We start from the raw sequence: 16,459 nt of genomic DNA on the forward strand, positions 1-16,459 counted from the left end.
AATTTTATGAAATTTAGGTTTCTGTGGTTATTAAGCACTTTGGTATATTTAGCCCAAGTCTCTGAAGCAAACACTGGCTGATTTCTACATTTCACCAGCATGAGAGAGACCTATTCCTGTCTGGAGCCTCTTAGCTTAACAAATAATAATTCAAGGCCACTGTTGGCATTTTCCAATTACTGCACTAAACCAGATAGTTCAAGTAAAAGAGCAAGCTAATTGATACTCTTTGAATCAGAGCTTATGATGTGTATTTCAATATCTAGTGTTTTCAGAAGGTTTAAAAGCAATGCTGTTGTGTTTGGATGTAAGCAAAATTAAAAATGCCTATTTAAGAGCTTAAAGTATCCTGATATTTAAACTTACAGTGACCTCTCAGCTGCATAAAAATAGTCCTTTAGGAAACATATTCATGTCAGCCACTGCTAAATCTGTACAGAAGGTGAATTCCTTTTAAGCCTCTAGAAATACATCCCCAGTACTGGCCAGCTTTAACAACACATCCAGGAAATTAAAGTTGATCTCTGTCTTAGCAAAGAGGGGACAAGAAAGGTTAGAAGTCATGAGCTCTTAGAGAGGTGAGTTAATTCCTTCTTGCAGTTAGGAGGACTGGCAGCCTGCAGCAGTGGCAGTGTGAAAGGGTAGGAGATGGTTTATTGGATAGACTATTGTCAAGCCATTCAGGTTGGGGGCTAAAGAGACCAGTGCCTCAAACTCCATCTAAAATCTAGTAGAACCCAATGAAAAGCCTTAAATATCATATAAATCTAATGAGTGAAATGTCGAATTCACACCATTGCCAAATGCTGAATACACTGACAGTGTCTTTGTCCTGATGCTGGCACAGTGATGGAGAATGGAACATTCGAGAAGAAACAGCTAATCCAGCTAACCAAATTCAAAACATAAAAGATCAGCTAAGTAACCTTGCTGAGTGTGGCACTAAAGTTTTTAAAGACACAGTTCTCAAGGAGAAAAATGCTTTCATTAGAACAAATCTACCTGTAAGGCTCTCAAGCATCAGGCTTTTACCAACAGGCTTGTATCTTGCACATGCAGTCAGGCTGCCATTCAGGCATTTAAATGAAAGGATTATATTTCCATGTGACCAGCACCCGTCAGAATTATGTTTTTCCTAGGGAGTTGCTGTCCACTGATCTATTTTGAAAATTTGCATCCTCATTTCATTTTATGTGCCTGGTTGGAAGATTTTGTGTGCTGAGAATTTTGCCAGCGCTGAGGTCTTGTAACAGTAGTCAGCATGCACTTGAGAGAAAATATTTGCATCTCATAACAGAGAAAATATGCAGTGAAGTTGCTTTAAGTGTTAAAATGTAACAAAATCGTTACTAACCCTTGTTTGTTTCCTTTAATATTTTCAGGAGTTAATTCTTACTGCAAAACCATTATTAACTTGGTATATGGCATCCTGCTCCTTGTATCAGTTTGGTTTGCCTCAATCCTTAAAAACCAGAGGTGACTGGAGATCTGAAAGTATTGGTACCAGAGCTTACAAGGTAGTTTTAATGTGTAAAATCTCCTGTTAAACCCTGATGCAGTTGTGGTAAAACTGCATTGAAATATTTGGAGAATACACTATGGGCTTGTGTCTATAGCTCAGGTTGATAGAACTTCTATGAATTCTGCAGAAGATTTTTGAGAAGCCCATCTGGATGGCATGAGATATTGCACGAGATATAAATAAACAAGTCACCTTGGGATTTGTAATTTAATTTTTTCATGCTGGCTATAAAGAGTAGGAGCTTTAGTGTTTTCCTATTACCTTTGTACTTGATGTCTGTTTTACTATTTGAAATGACAAACCAGTGTTATATCATCTTTTGAACTCCAGAAATTATCTTTTTGATGCCAGCAGTAAGGCTTTCCTGGCATACATCTACTCTTGGCAAGGAGACGTGTGGTGACTGCCAGTACCAAGGGGTTAAGGAGCAGTGACAATAAGCAGATGCTAATGCAGGAAAGATATTTTAGTCTTCTCATTAAAATAAGTCATTTCACTGTCTTCATGGATATTTGCACAGTTTTGCTTTTCCATTGTTAGTCATAAAAGGTCACTTCATGGAAAATTAAGTTAATAGGGTCAGTGCAATTTGATGAAAACTAGTTTTAGTTTGTAGCTTAGAAAAGATAGAGGATAATGCATCTGATTTTATGGGCTTTCTTACATCTGTTCTGAATAAAACTTCGGCTCTCTCTTGGTCTAGGATACATATAATAACCCTATAATTTACATCACTGAGAATGGGTTTTCCCAAAGTAACCCTGCTCTACTTGATGCCAGTTAATGATGGGAGTATTTCAGACTGATTTTACAGGAAATTTTAAAAGTCAACATTTAAAATTATGAAAGATTAGTTGTGCAAATCAAATATAATTTTATTCTGTGTTTATTTGCATTCAGCAATGACCAAGCTAAGTTTTAGCTTGAAGCTAAAAGTTGTATAAATCAAAGTGATGTGATTAGAAAAAAAATGTTTATCTGAAAGGAAAACAAAGTAGTTTTAATCTTGGTGTGGAAACAAAAGGAAAGGTCCTCCATAAATACATTGTTCCTAAACTTGTTTTGTAAGGTCAGAGTTCTTCATTGAGCAGAGCTACCACATTAAAAAGTGCTTATCATTCATACTTTTTATCGTGCAGGATGTAAAGTTGAGTGCACCTAAAAATCTGACCATTGCATCTCCTTCTATCCTTACAGAATACAACCTCCCACACACAGTGAGGTCTGTGTAACAAATAATTCCTCTACACAGCCATTAAGTCATTATAACTCAGCTTCTGCCTTTGTGTCAAGGTGGTCAGAACTGTTCAGCACTGGCAAAGCTCTGTTTTTATGCTTTACTTACAGTTTTTGTATTGGTCCAATTTCCAATTTTCTGGAAATTTCTTCCTTACCTCCCTTTTGTTGGTAGTATCCTCTGTAGGAATTTATTGGAAGTAGATCTTCTCACTATGTAGCAAATGAAATCTATTTTGAGATGTCAGTTCATTTAGATAACAGCTAGTATCCCTGTTGTATTTGTCCAAAGTGATTGGAGTCCTGAAAGCCACGTCATACATAGTTCGATAATTTTTTGTGGCCATTTTTACATTGTCATGCTCATTTTTTTAATTTTGCTGTTTATATTCTTTATTTTATCCTTACTTTGGTTAAAATGTTCTCTTATAGGCTGTCTTTCTATCTTCCTTTTCATTTAGAGTTGCAATTATGCAAAAATCCATGCCAATTACCTCTTTTTCTATGACTAAGTAAAAGATACACAGGACCTTTTTCTGGCACTGAGATCAAGTTGATAGGTCCTCTTTCTATCTGAAGCAGACAGGTCACCTACCAGCTCTCTTTGGAGAGCACTTCCTGGGCTGTTCCACATCTGGCCCCAAGCCATGTCTGGAAACTTAATTGTTGGCATTGGACAACAGTTTTATCAAGGAGTTTTGTTTACTTTTAGGTTTGTAGACAAGATACCTGGATTTGACTTTCTGTGAGGATGTGAAGAAATTAAGAAATGCAGAATTCTCACTGTTAGATGAAATGGAATGAATTTACCAGATCTAGTTGTTTGACAATGTTTTAGAATGTACAGCAGCTTATTCTGAAGTAAATATTTAGGGTAGGTCTGATGAATCCCACTTTAATGCATTTGTTGACTCAGTTCCCATGCATAGTAACAAATGAATGGGACTAGCCTGGAGGTAGATGCTTATTGGAAGACATCAAGAGTTGAGTAAAATTTGCCTTTACCATTTGTTCAGTCCAAAAGTACTTTTCAATGTGTATGTGGTCTGAGTGTAATTACCAGCCTTTCACAGGTTTAATTATATATGTGGCTCAACATTAAGTTTATCATTTTATCCAGTAAAATAGCATGGTGGAATGCTGTCTGAAGTGGGTCCCTCTGCACAAAGATAATATAGCTATTAAATCCATCAACTGTAGGCACTCTATGAAGAAATGTCAGTAACATTACCCCCATGTGACTTTGTGCCCGCTGCACTGAGTAAACAGTTTGTCAAGGCCACTCCACGTGTAATGACCCACAAATGAACATCCCATTTCAAGTTTTCAGCTCAGATTGATGCAAAGCAGGGTACTCAAAGATGCTCTCTTTATTCAGTGCTCAAATGCTTAACCATTTATTAAGTGTTACATGAAGCATAACGGTTTAATTGCTTTGCATACAGTGTCTACTCTACGATAATTCTTTATCTTTTGAGCTAACTTTTGAAATTATTAGTACACACTCATTCATGCAAGGGGCTCTGAGTCATGACAGGAGACTGTGCAGATTCTGCTGTGGGATTTAAACACCTACTTACTTTTTTAACTAACCAAGAAACAAACATGCTTGACTGCAAAGGAGAGTATATCTACAATTTGTTACTGCACTTGTTATTAGAAATATTTTAGTATGTTGTAATTAGATTGATAGTATCACCATTTAATCTTTTTTTTAATTAAAAATCTTCCTAGCCTTTAAGATACATATTTACACTAGTTATGTTAATTCTGTCAACCAGAATTTTCAAAATAATGAGAATCTTCCATTTCCAAGATCTTGTGTTTTAGAAAGAGTTAAGCTCCAGTACTTTGAAAATCAGGGTACTTCAAAAATCAGAGTACTTCAGGGCCTCTCAAGCTACATGTCCAAAATTACTAAAAATTTTACTGTCATCTGGACTATTTAAATGACAAGATTTTTGAGGGAAGGATCAGTCCTGAATTGGTACACCAATACTTGTCAGAGAAAATTGAGATTTTTATTTTTTAGTTAGTTGAAAAGACCAGAAAGAGCAATGCAAATAAGAACTAGGAAATAGAGAGCAGCTTGCAGCTACTATAAATCATATCATTGCTATTATAAATGTGTACAACTGCTGCTATGTTGCTTCTGCAATATATGAATAGATAAAAACATCAATATTTTAAGAAATGTAGATATACATATTTAGCACCTCAACAGGTCCATAAGCATGCATGGTGCTTTACAGATAAATGGAAGTGATGTCTTCTTACCCCAAGGAACTGAAAATCTAATTTAGATACAGTGCATGAAGAGATGACGAACAAAAAGTTGGATGAGAGGTAAAAAGAGAACATGGGTCAGAGTAGTCAAATGCTTTTACTACAGTTGCTCTTTCTTAATTTTATGTAATGTATGTTAAGGGTGACATCTAGGCCAAAGATCAAGGCTGCCAAAAAGAAAAAAAGGTATTTGAAAGTACTTAGTTTTGAAAAGTGGTGCATTTTAAAAAAAGATAATGTAGTTCTATAAAGTCTGTGGAGGAGAGCAGTGCAAATATGGGTAAACTATTGCCAGCTGAGGGAGAAGAGCAATGAAGGTATTCCATAGTCTGGCTGGTAGAAGATTATTAATAATGCTGAGGGGGAGGAAAAAATGAATTAAATTAATTTTAGGTTGCAGAGTGCTGCAAGAAGTAGGTCCTGAAAGTTAGTAGAAATAGAAAGTAAAGAAATTGAGGATGATGTGATGTGATATGAGCAGAGGCAAATAAGAGGGAGATGAGCAAGAATAAATGTGAACAAGCAGAACTAGATTTCGAAGTAAATAGGAAACATATGAACCTTTAATTTGGAGTCAGCTAGAAGGTCAGCAGTAAAAGATGCAGGGCAAATAGGAGAAATGATTGTGAGGAGAAAAGGATGGATAGAGCTTAAGATTCAGATGGTGTTAATTTTCTCCTTAAATATGCTTGGATGAAGCAGAAGAGAAAATGAGATACAGAGCATGCTGTCTGCAATGGGAAGGGCAGAGCAGAACTAGAACTGACAGTAAGCAAGGCGGTGCAGTTAAGATTTTAAAAATTGAACCTTAAGTGAAATGCAGTCCCTTCTGGACAGCTTTTTGTATCCTTTTTCCCTCAGACTTCTAAGAATTGTTATAAAATCTTTTATTTATTGTTGCCACTGTACACTCCAACCTTGCTCTCGTGAACTAACCATTTAGCCTGTGTTGTAGATACATACAAGCCTGCTTTTGCTGCATTCCCATGCACATGAAACAGTGAGGTTATAATGCAATACTCTAGTCCACGAAAATATGATTTATTGTCAAATTAAATATGGATGTCATAATGTGAGCCCCTTGGGTCAACTATAAGCTTGAATGTTATTGAAAGAGCTGCAGCAGCAGCTCTGTTTCTTCATTGCCACTGACAAAAATGCCTCTGCAAATAGAGTACAACAATGCAGACATATTAAAGAGTCTCTGAGATGTGCTGTCCCTGGCATAACATTGCCATGTGACATTTTCAAGAACTATAAATACATTGACTGCATTATAGTGTAAAAGTTAAGAAGCTCTGCAGTAGTCACTGCAGAAGCATTAAAATCAAGCTGAATTTGTTGGGAATACTATGAGGGATTCAAAACTTTAAAAAACCCAAACCAACCCAAACAAAATAAACAACTGAGAAACTCTTAAAATCATAAAGCTATTGCTGGGCTAGTATAATGTTATTATCAGTTTTTAGTGTAGTTTTAGGAGGTCCAGAAGACACAAGTATGATTCTATAAAGTTCCAGTTAAATGTCAGTATTATAAGTCTCTGTTGTGACAAGAGTAGATACATATAATTTCTTAGAAAAAATATGTGAGACTGTTTAGACAATAGAAGTTACAGTTACCACTTTGTATCAGTATTTGCTTGCTAGTCAAAGTTTCTACATAATTTTTTCACATAATCCTTTTATCTGAAAAAAATGAGGATTTTAAAAAAATTTTTTTAGCTCTTAACCAGCAGTTTTGCAGTGCAAAATTATGAAAGAACATTTTCTTTCTCCTGAATGTCCTGTACTCTGCCTCCAAAATTATTTTCAGTGGAAAAAACCCCACAGTTATGAGCTTGTGAGCTCGTGTTGGGAACCTTTCTACTGGAATTAGAGTGATAGAAGCCTGGCCAGTACAACAGAAAAGGATCTCGGAACAAAGATATGTGAATGAATTTCTTCACTGCCACTGTCTTGATTTGGTTGGGAAAAAAAAGGAATTAAAAGACAGATAGATTCATCAGCTGTTAGATGTCTCTGGACTGATCAGCTCACCCTGGGGAAAGGACTGTCAGACACAGGAGGTTTGTGTGCAGTGTTAGAATGAGGACAGCTAGACTGAGGGGTGCAGCAGTTTGTCCAAGTTTTTGGGAACTTGGATGCAGCCAGTATTTCATGTCCTTGCACAGTACCTGGGATGTGCTTTGATTCAGAAGTAACCAGCCCCCAGTGAACTGTTTTCAAAAGCTACAGCACAAGAACAGCTCCTGCTCCGTGGAGGAGAGAGACAGGGTGGGAGGCTTTAGGCACCTCAGAGAGGATAACCTAAGGAATTAGACACTGGATGTTGTACTACTGCTGATAGCTCATGGTTAATCCCTGCTAGAAACCTCTTTGGAGTACCAGTTTTGTTACAGACATACTATTTTCCTTGCTTAGCTTTCAATTTTGCTGAAAGCAAAATTCAGGTGTTTTCACTTTTACTGCTGTTTGCCTTAGTTGTGCCAAGTAAAAACTGGGCATCTTAACATCTAACCAGTTTCTAATCTCCAAATCACACCTATGTGGCCAGAAAGTTAGAGACAACTATTGTTCACTGATAGAGAGTTACTATAGGAAAAGATTTTTAAATGTACAATGTAATCCCCACATCAGATGTTGCTACTGTAGTTCTTTGATTCTGGGTTTTTTATTGTGCAAGATGAAAGACAATGACAACTCTGACGGAAAAAAAAAATCACAAAAAGGAGGGATTTTGGCCCTTATGATGCATAAGCAGTCTTTTATGAAAATTGTGAATTTAAATTCATCAGATGTGGATAGCACATAACATCATTGGGTTTGATATCAGTTCTAAGCCACATGTTTCATAAGGAGTTACCTTTCAGAAGTAAATGTACTGAATCCACTGAGGTACATCATTAAAAAGTACTGTGGTAGTGTTATGTCTTTGAGACAGCTTTTAATTTATATATCCCCTTTTTTAAGATAATACAGCTTTAAATAACTCAGGCCCATTAAGTAAATTCTAAATGCTTTCTTAGGATTATATGCAGGATCACTATTAGCAAAAACTAAGTTAATATGTAATACAATTTGGCTAAGCTTTTCCACATAGGCATATATCTTTCCTGTAATTGAGAAATAAGTTCAGTTTTTTAGAATAAACATCTGTATTTAGATATCTATCACTTCTTAGTCATGGATTTATATTCTAGAAAGAGATTTTGCCTTTTAATATATAACAGGAAACATATTTCTTCTTATGGCAGAGCATATTACCAAAAATATTATGAAAAGTTGTTCAAAGGGTATTACAAAATTTGAGAGAAAGCTATTAAATGTTGTAGTGATGGTACAACTTTTATCCCAAGATGTTAATATATTCCTGAGTACTTTCCATGGGATGTATCAATACTCTGCTTCCCATCTGGTTAAATGTCTGCTGTTGACCATTAAGTAGATGGACCTGTGCTATGATAATCCTTATGTTCATTTGACAATTACTGATGAATGGATCTCTTCCAAGACACATTTTTAGAACTGCAAATAGAAGAACAAATGAGAAGATAAACTTAGTTAGGATCTACTGTATTACAAAAAACAACCGTGTTTTGAAGTGCTTGGGTTGGTAGCTAATATATTACTCTCCAGCTTCCAAGCTAGTTATTTTTCACTATGTTTCTGTGATAATAATAGCTCATCATTTGATTTCATGGGAGTTATTGTCATTCGAAAGGGCTGCAAATGATATAAATGCAGCTGTATAGGGAATATTACAATGTCAAACAAAGTGGTGTCATTGCAGATCTACGTATATGCTGCCACAATGTTAATATAAAAGGAAAGAAAACATTGATCAATAGAGCATAGTATCAGAAGTGATTGGATATAATGCAAACAGTGCATTATCTCTTATACAGTCCTGTTAAATGAAAATACAAGTTTCAGGCTATAAAAACAGTGCATTGGATTTGAACCCATGTGTGCCTGGTTGTTGAAAGCCACTGCAATTTTTACTGAGCGAGTATATGCCCCTTCATGCATTAACACATACGTTCAATATGACCTACTTTATAATTGCTGTGGGAGTTTGCCTTTGCATTTTTTGAGTTCTCTGTTCAGATTCTCAACCATAGCATTGCATTAGCTTATTTGCATTGAATCAATTTTGCTAAGGGTTCTCACATTTTTATATAAAGAAGTACTTAGCTTTGTTACACAGGGAATGAAATATCTTGATATTAATGTTAACCTAGGGAAATTGAGGTAGCACAAGGTCAGTGTAATTTAGCTAAGGTCAAAAAGCAGATGGGATAATAATAGGAATAGTACTTGGATTTTTCTGCACTCCTGTTCTGACTCTGGATGTGCAATGCCACTTTCCTGCTGCTAACAGACATTTTGAAATAAACATTCATGTCAGAGAATATGAATATGTACCTGAATGCATGGTGCACATCTTTCAAAAACTCTAATGGGAAAGTCATCTAGTGAACTTGTATAGTAGCTGTAAATAAAATACAAAATGTTACTATTTCAAACACATTAAGGACACTTATCCCTATTGAAGCAAGTCTGATGTTTGAACAGAAGATTTTTGAGGAGTTAATAATTCTATTACATGGTGGAATAATTTGACCAGAAAAAAGATGGATGATTATATTTCTTAGAAATAAAAAAGCAAATGATCAAATAGTAAAATAAGTGCAAAGCATTATACCTCTATAAGAATGCAGCATCTGTCAAGATATAACACAAATTAGAACACATAAATTGGAAAAAAACCCACAGCTTTTACTTCTTCATGCTAGAATGACAGAAGACCAGCTACATGAAGTTTTTTAGAGTTCTCTAACAATTTATTTTAAGAAGAAAGGAAATATAAGAAAATGAAGTTCTCAAAAGGAGAATCAATTTTATCATGTTCATGATAAATGCTTAAAAATTTACTTTTAAATTAATTTTTCTTGCAATAATGTAACCATTAAGTGTATTTCCTTGTTATTCCCTGAAAGAAGGACCCCTCTGTTGGTGTCATTATTTTACTTTGTAAAAGTAACACCTGAAAGTAAAGACCTTCCTAATATTTATGGCAATTCTATTTTCAAATTGTGCATCCTGGAACATTTACACAGTGCAACAGTGACTTGGAAGCATGAGAATGTAGGGCTTTTGTAACAATCTTGAATTAGACGTGAAATCTGGATGGAATTGCACTTCTATGTCAAGTATTTGCTAGTGTTAGGCTCGAGGGATTAATTGTCAATTAAAAATTCCTCTGCAATGGCTGTTTGCAAAGCAAGGAAAGAACGTCTGCGAAGGTTCCTTCCTTTGCATCTCACATCGTGTCTCCTGTTTCAGTATTTAAGAAGCCTTTAAGCCACTTCCATGTTTGTCTTCCTTTTTATTCCATTAGTAACACCATTGGGTTATGCATAGCAAGACTTTTGAATTCCTAGAAACCCTCACTCTCTTCACAGCTAAAGCATAATTTTTTATTGATGTTTTTTGTGTGGCCTAATTTGTTGGTATGGAACAAAAAAGTTTATATGAAGGACATCTGCTATAGGAACTTTAGTAAAGGGCTTAAGCAACTAAGAAAAGCTTTGATTTTTCAGAAAGAATCAACTGTGTGTGCCTTAGGTGTTTGAATGTTTCTATAAATAAGTCAGAAACCAACAACAGTATTACAGTAGTTTGCACTCCTTTTTATTGGAAGTATAAGAAATTATATGAAGCATAATTTTACAAAGAGTTCAAAATCACATTTTTATATACTGTGTATTCCTTATAATGGATTCTTACTGATTGCTTGGATGATTTTTTTAAAAAGTGACAAACTAATACTTGTGTTACTGCAGATACAGGGTCAGTGAAGAGCTAAGGCAGTATATTTTTTGCCTGGACTAATACTTTCACTGTAGTATGCAGGATCATGCTGTAACACCTGCAGTTGTCATGCACTTTCCAAGTTTATTCTTCAGTCACCATGCATTGTAAAAACCAAATCTACAGATCCTAAAGGAATGAATAAGCATGGCTGAATGAAGAGCCAGAGAAAAATGCTTTAGTCCTTGTAGAAGGGGAGCAGAGTGTTTTTGGCTTCTGCAGCTTCTGAAAGTCACTCAAAAGCTCTCTCTTGGACTTGCATGCCTTTTATATCTGCAACTCAGGCTGTTGCCTCTGATCTCACCAACCAGCTTTATGCTTGTCTAGCAGTCTTTTCCTTATGAGCTACCCCAGCAGTTAGGAGCAGCTGGGTGCATAAGTAAACGCTCTCCAGGTTCTACATCCTGTTATTTACTCAACACCTTTATAAGCTTCTAAAAAGATCTTTCACTAACAAATGCAATTTGCAGAGCTGAGTGGGGCAAAACCATCAGTGTCCCCTCTCAGGTGTTGGCTTTGCAGGGTGGGCATTAGCTTCAATACTGGACCTGCATTCTGAGACTTCAGTAATACAGTGCTTTTCTAATACAGGTTACAACATCGGTTAGGGCCATGGAATCCCCTTCCCATTTATATTCTTTTATGCGTTTTTCTGTTCCTATTTGACTACCATAGCATTTCTCTCTCTCTTTTTTTCCCCTGCTTGCCTTATCCCCATTAGTCCTGTGTTTTCCAGCAGGCAGATGCTGATTTTTCTCATCCATGTGTAATCCCAATGAAATTTTCATTTTCCATGTTTTATAGTCTGCTGCTATTCACCTTTTTAAACACAGGCAATAGAATCCAAGGGAGAAGAATTCACTAACCTCCTGGGGAAACTAAAAATGATCATAGTCTAGCAAGTCAGTCTTTAAATGTCCTTTGCCCATTCCACCCTCCCCTCTGCTACTCTTTAAGTATTTAAATCTGCCCCCTACCAGTCAGACTTCCTCACCAGATGGTGCCTTCTGACTAGCTCTGCCTTTCTTCAGAGGATGAATAAGTACGGCAAGGAGCATAAGGAACTGGTGAGACAGCTACTGGAATATTTCATCAGTGCTAGTGTCCACTTTTATAAAAGGACAGTGAAAAATGGGAGAGAGCTCAGGAAGGAGCCACAAAAATGATTTGAGAACTGGAGAAAATGCCTTACTGGAGGACTCTAAAAGAGCTCAATCTGTCTACCTTATCAACAAGAAGATTGAGAGGTGACTTGATTACAGTGTACAGGTACCTTCGTGGGAAAAATATACTAGGTACTAAAGAGCTCTTTAATCTGGTGAAGAAAAGCATAAAAAGAGCCAATGGCTGGATGCCAGACAAATTCAAATGAGAAATCAGACATATTTTTTAACAGTGCAAGCAATTAAATATTGGCACAGATTGCCAGGAGGACTGAATTCTGCACCTCTTGCCTTCCCATCAGTGCACAGTGTAGTTTGGAAGATACACTTTAGTCAAATGAGTTTTGGATATATAACAGGGAAACTAGTGAAATTTAAGAGCCTGTGATTCACTGAAGATAAACCTATATCACCTTATGATCTCTTGGTTTTTAATTCTATAAATATATGGAGTGCTGTCTGCAATGACTGTTCATGATCATAAAAAAAATCTGGCATGAGGCTTACCCTGGCAGTATTAGACACTGGTTTTGTGGAAGTAGATTTGCATAAATAATTATTTTATTAGCCTAAAGACACAGCCTAAAATAAACAAACAAACAAACAAGAATGAAGTGATCCAGAATATGTGATTTCAATATTTAGATCATTTTAAGTTACTGTAATTTTTGAAGTCAGGACGATTTGAAAATATATACTTCATTTTGTAAAGAAAAGTGAAACTGTTTATTTGAGGAAATCTAAAATTTGAATATTTATATTTTCCCCTTTTTTTTTTCTGGCTGAAAGAATTCTGCCCTCCTTTCACCATAATTGTATTTACAGTATGCTTATTTTCAATGAGAAAACCACTTGAGGTTCTTCCAGAGATATAGGGAAACATATTCCATACTACTAGATCATTGGTTGTTCTTACTTGTTCTCCTCTCTGAGAATAATTCTCATTTATGCAGGCAGTGATAGGGTTTTAAATGATGTAATCATATATTAGTGTGAAATGGTAATGGCTTTATCTTTAAAGATAAAGATTTTTTAAAAGGTTAATTATATTCCACAAATTGTTTTAAAAGTAGAATGTTAATATTATTGTAAGACTCCAACTTGGAAGGCAATTTCCCTATCTAATATATATCATTTAATCTCAATATACTTCCTTCTTTTCTTCCCTATTGCTACTGCTTCCAAGTGCCATGCTAGGTATTTTTTTTCTTTTGTGTTTATTCATGCACCTGTGGGTATCTGTTTCCTCTCCTCCAGCAAGATATCACTTAGTCAGGCCATGCATATTTATCTTTTCTCTCAGTCTTAACTCATAATTTATGTTTTTCCATCTCTTGATACCTTTTGCTTTTCTTTCAGCTTCATTCAATTTCTCACTTTTTCTCCAAACAAATCATACCCAGAACATGAGACTGTACTAATAACAAGTGTTGCAGCTTGGTAGCTGATCTGACAGGTAATACATGTTTCAAGTAAGCCCTGATGCAATTTCAGCCAAGGAAAAGGCAAGGAACAGTTTCAGACCTAAGACTGGAAAGGTGACAGAGGAAAAAATATCCATCCAATGTAGAAGGCAGAGTTGTATGTAGCATGGCTTAGTGGCTGAAGCAGGAAGACTGAAGGTCTCAGGAGTGTGGCCAGGGCAGGTGAGATGGAAAGGAGAGGTAAGGAGGACAGTGTGCCAGCAATAAGCCTTAACTTGCTCTAGCCATCATGAGGTATTAGGTACAGAAACTTTATAAGGTTTTTTCCACCTGGCACTCAGGAGATATATTCTCACTCTTCATATGTTTTATTGGTATTACCTCATGTCTTTTCACCCCCTGTATAGTGGTAAGCAGCAGCCATCATCATCCTCTCCACCTAATCAGCTGTAAATCTGCTCTCCTTGTTTTACAGTATCTGGATAACACTTTTCACAATGGCCAAAAAAAGCATCTCACATTAGTGCAGCCTTTCAGCCTAAACCTTCACCTCTACTGGGTCACGATTCATCCATCATGAACTGGATGTTCCCTCCCTTTGCACATTCTCACACGTCATAGACTATCCCACAGAATTTTAGGACTATTCGAGAAGTTCATCCTAGACAAGTAAAAAGCAGGGACATAGGAAAACGAAAGTAGATTCCCTTTCCTTATACCCAGTGTAAGCTGAACAGGGAAAGCCCTGAAATTAGAGTTCAGAGTCCTTAACTGAATGTCCCCAGAATTTTTCTAACATGGCAACTTGATCACAATAGTATGTAGGGAATGATGGTTTATTTCTGTAGCATCAATTTTTTGGTGTGTTTTTTATAAATCAGCTGTAATCAAAGGCTCAAATATGTTTGTGCCTCTGCACTGGCAGTCAGCCTGAGACTTTTGCCAGAGATCATGTCTGTTTACAATTTTTTCTAAGAAAGTGACAAAATAATACCTTCAGTATATTCTGTGCATGGTCTGTAACTGGAGGTGGCAGTGTTCTGCTACATCCTTTCCATAGTCAGTTTTAGTCATGGAAAGTCCATTTTATTTCTCTCAGTCCTAATCTGTTTTTAAATAAGCAAACGTATGTGTGTACCTGTGTGAGACTTGTAATAGAGAAGAGTAATATGATATGAAAAATGTCTTTACTTAAACAGAACCCTAGTTTTATTCATTTATAAATAATGTTTATAAATTACATACAAAACATACTGTGAGTTAGCATCAGTTCTGTGTGCAGCAAAAGCAAATCAGGTAACAGCAGAGACATCCCTCTTTGTCACAGATAGCTGGAAGTGTGACTATGCTGCATGGTTGCTATAATTATGCAAAAATTTCAGATTAAAAAAAAGTAAGCTGGACACTGTGAAACCAATCCCTTGTTTTAGCCTCCTACCAGTAATAACCACAGCTTTGCTGCAGAGTTGATATTTTTACTTTCCAAGGGTAAGAAGCAGTTCACTCTGGAGCAGTGAACACTTTCCTTGTCCTGCAGAACTTCATGAAATTTGAGAGATTTTAGAGAAGCAGTGGAGTGGCTGGAGATGAGCTGAAGAAGAGATTTTGCTATAGCATCCTACTTCCTTGCACTGGTCCCAGCTGCAAAAATGGTACTATATTTGTATTGATTTTTGTAACAGCCAAACCACTGTATACACCTGAATCTGTAAAACAACAGAGTATTGATCTATTACAGAAAATTATCTATTTAAAGTATCCATTCTCTGCTAGTCTGGGGTGCAGAGAGACATTTATTTGCTAGTGTAACCTGGCATTTCTGCACTACAGCCATTAGTTTTCACCATCCGGGTGTAAATTTAAACCACCACTCCTTCTTAAAAAAACCTAATATTGCTTAAATCTTCCACCATCTGTTGTCACATATATGTATATATGTATATATGTGTGTCTGTGTGTCTGTCTAGGCATCTGAAACAAAAGAGCTGCCAATAGACTTGATTTTTTTCCCCGGCTATCAATTTGTTTAACAGGTTTGCACTGCAACTCAAAATGATTTCACTTAAAAGGACACTGTGGATGCTAATTAAAAAGATTCATTAGGGTTTTAATAATTCCTTAGAGGCTTTAACCACAGATCTGTTTCTATACCAAAAAGTTTTTCTTCTTGTCTTAATCCATCTATTTTGGGGAAGCCAGTGGTGTGCTGCTGGACTGCTAATAGTGCTTCTCCTTCTCCTGTACCTAGCTTGCTTTAAGAAAAAAAAAAGTATATGTTTGATGGGTGATGAGGAAAAATTACACTCAAATTCAAATGTTTCTTTTACAACGAGAATTTGGAAATTGGAACTGAAATTGAGCGTTTTTGTTAGTTCAGACATACCTGATTGGAGTGTGGTTTGTGTAGTGTCAGTTTGGTCTCCGTGTTATGTGGTAAATCTGCCCGTCTGTTACATAAATGCAACCTTGAAGTCTCCATTAAGATAGAATCTGTATAGCTGGGAAAAAGTTTTCTAGTTTACCTAATTGTGTATGTGACATTTTTGTGAGTGGTATTGTTAGACAGGGATCCAGATTATGCTGAGTTGGAAGGGACTCACAGGATCATTGAGTCCAACTCCCAGCCCTGCACAGCATCATCTCCAGGAATCACACCAACAGCATCATCCAGATGCTTCTGGAACTCTGTCAGGCTTGGTGCTGTGACCACTTCCCTGGGAAGCCTGTTCCAGTGCCCAACCACCCTCTGGGTGAAGAATGTTTTCTTAATATCCAACCTAAAGTTCCCCTGGCACAGCTTTGGGACTGAGGTTGATCTCAGGTCTTGCCACTGGTTGCTAGAGAGAAGAGATCAGTGTCTGTCCCTCCTCTTCCCCTTATGAGGAAGTTGTAGAATGCAATGAGGTCTCCTCTAGGTTGAAAAAACAAAGTGACCTCAGCTGCTCCTCATAT

Source organism: Sturnus vulgaris, chromosome 4 (genome assembly GCF_052056855.1).
Source record: "Sturnus vulgaris isolate bStuVul1 chromosome 4, bStuVul1.hap1, whole genome shotgun sequence".
Taxonomy (NCBI): domain Eukaryota; kingdom Metazoa; phylum Chordata; class Aves; order Passeriformes; family Sturnidae; genus Sturnus; species Sturnus vulgaris.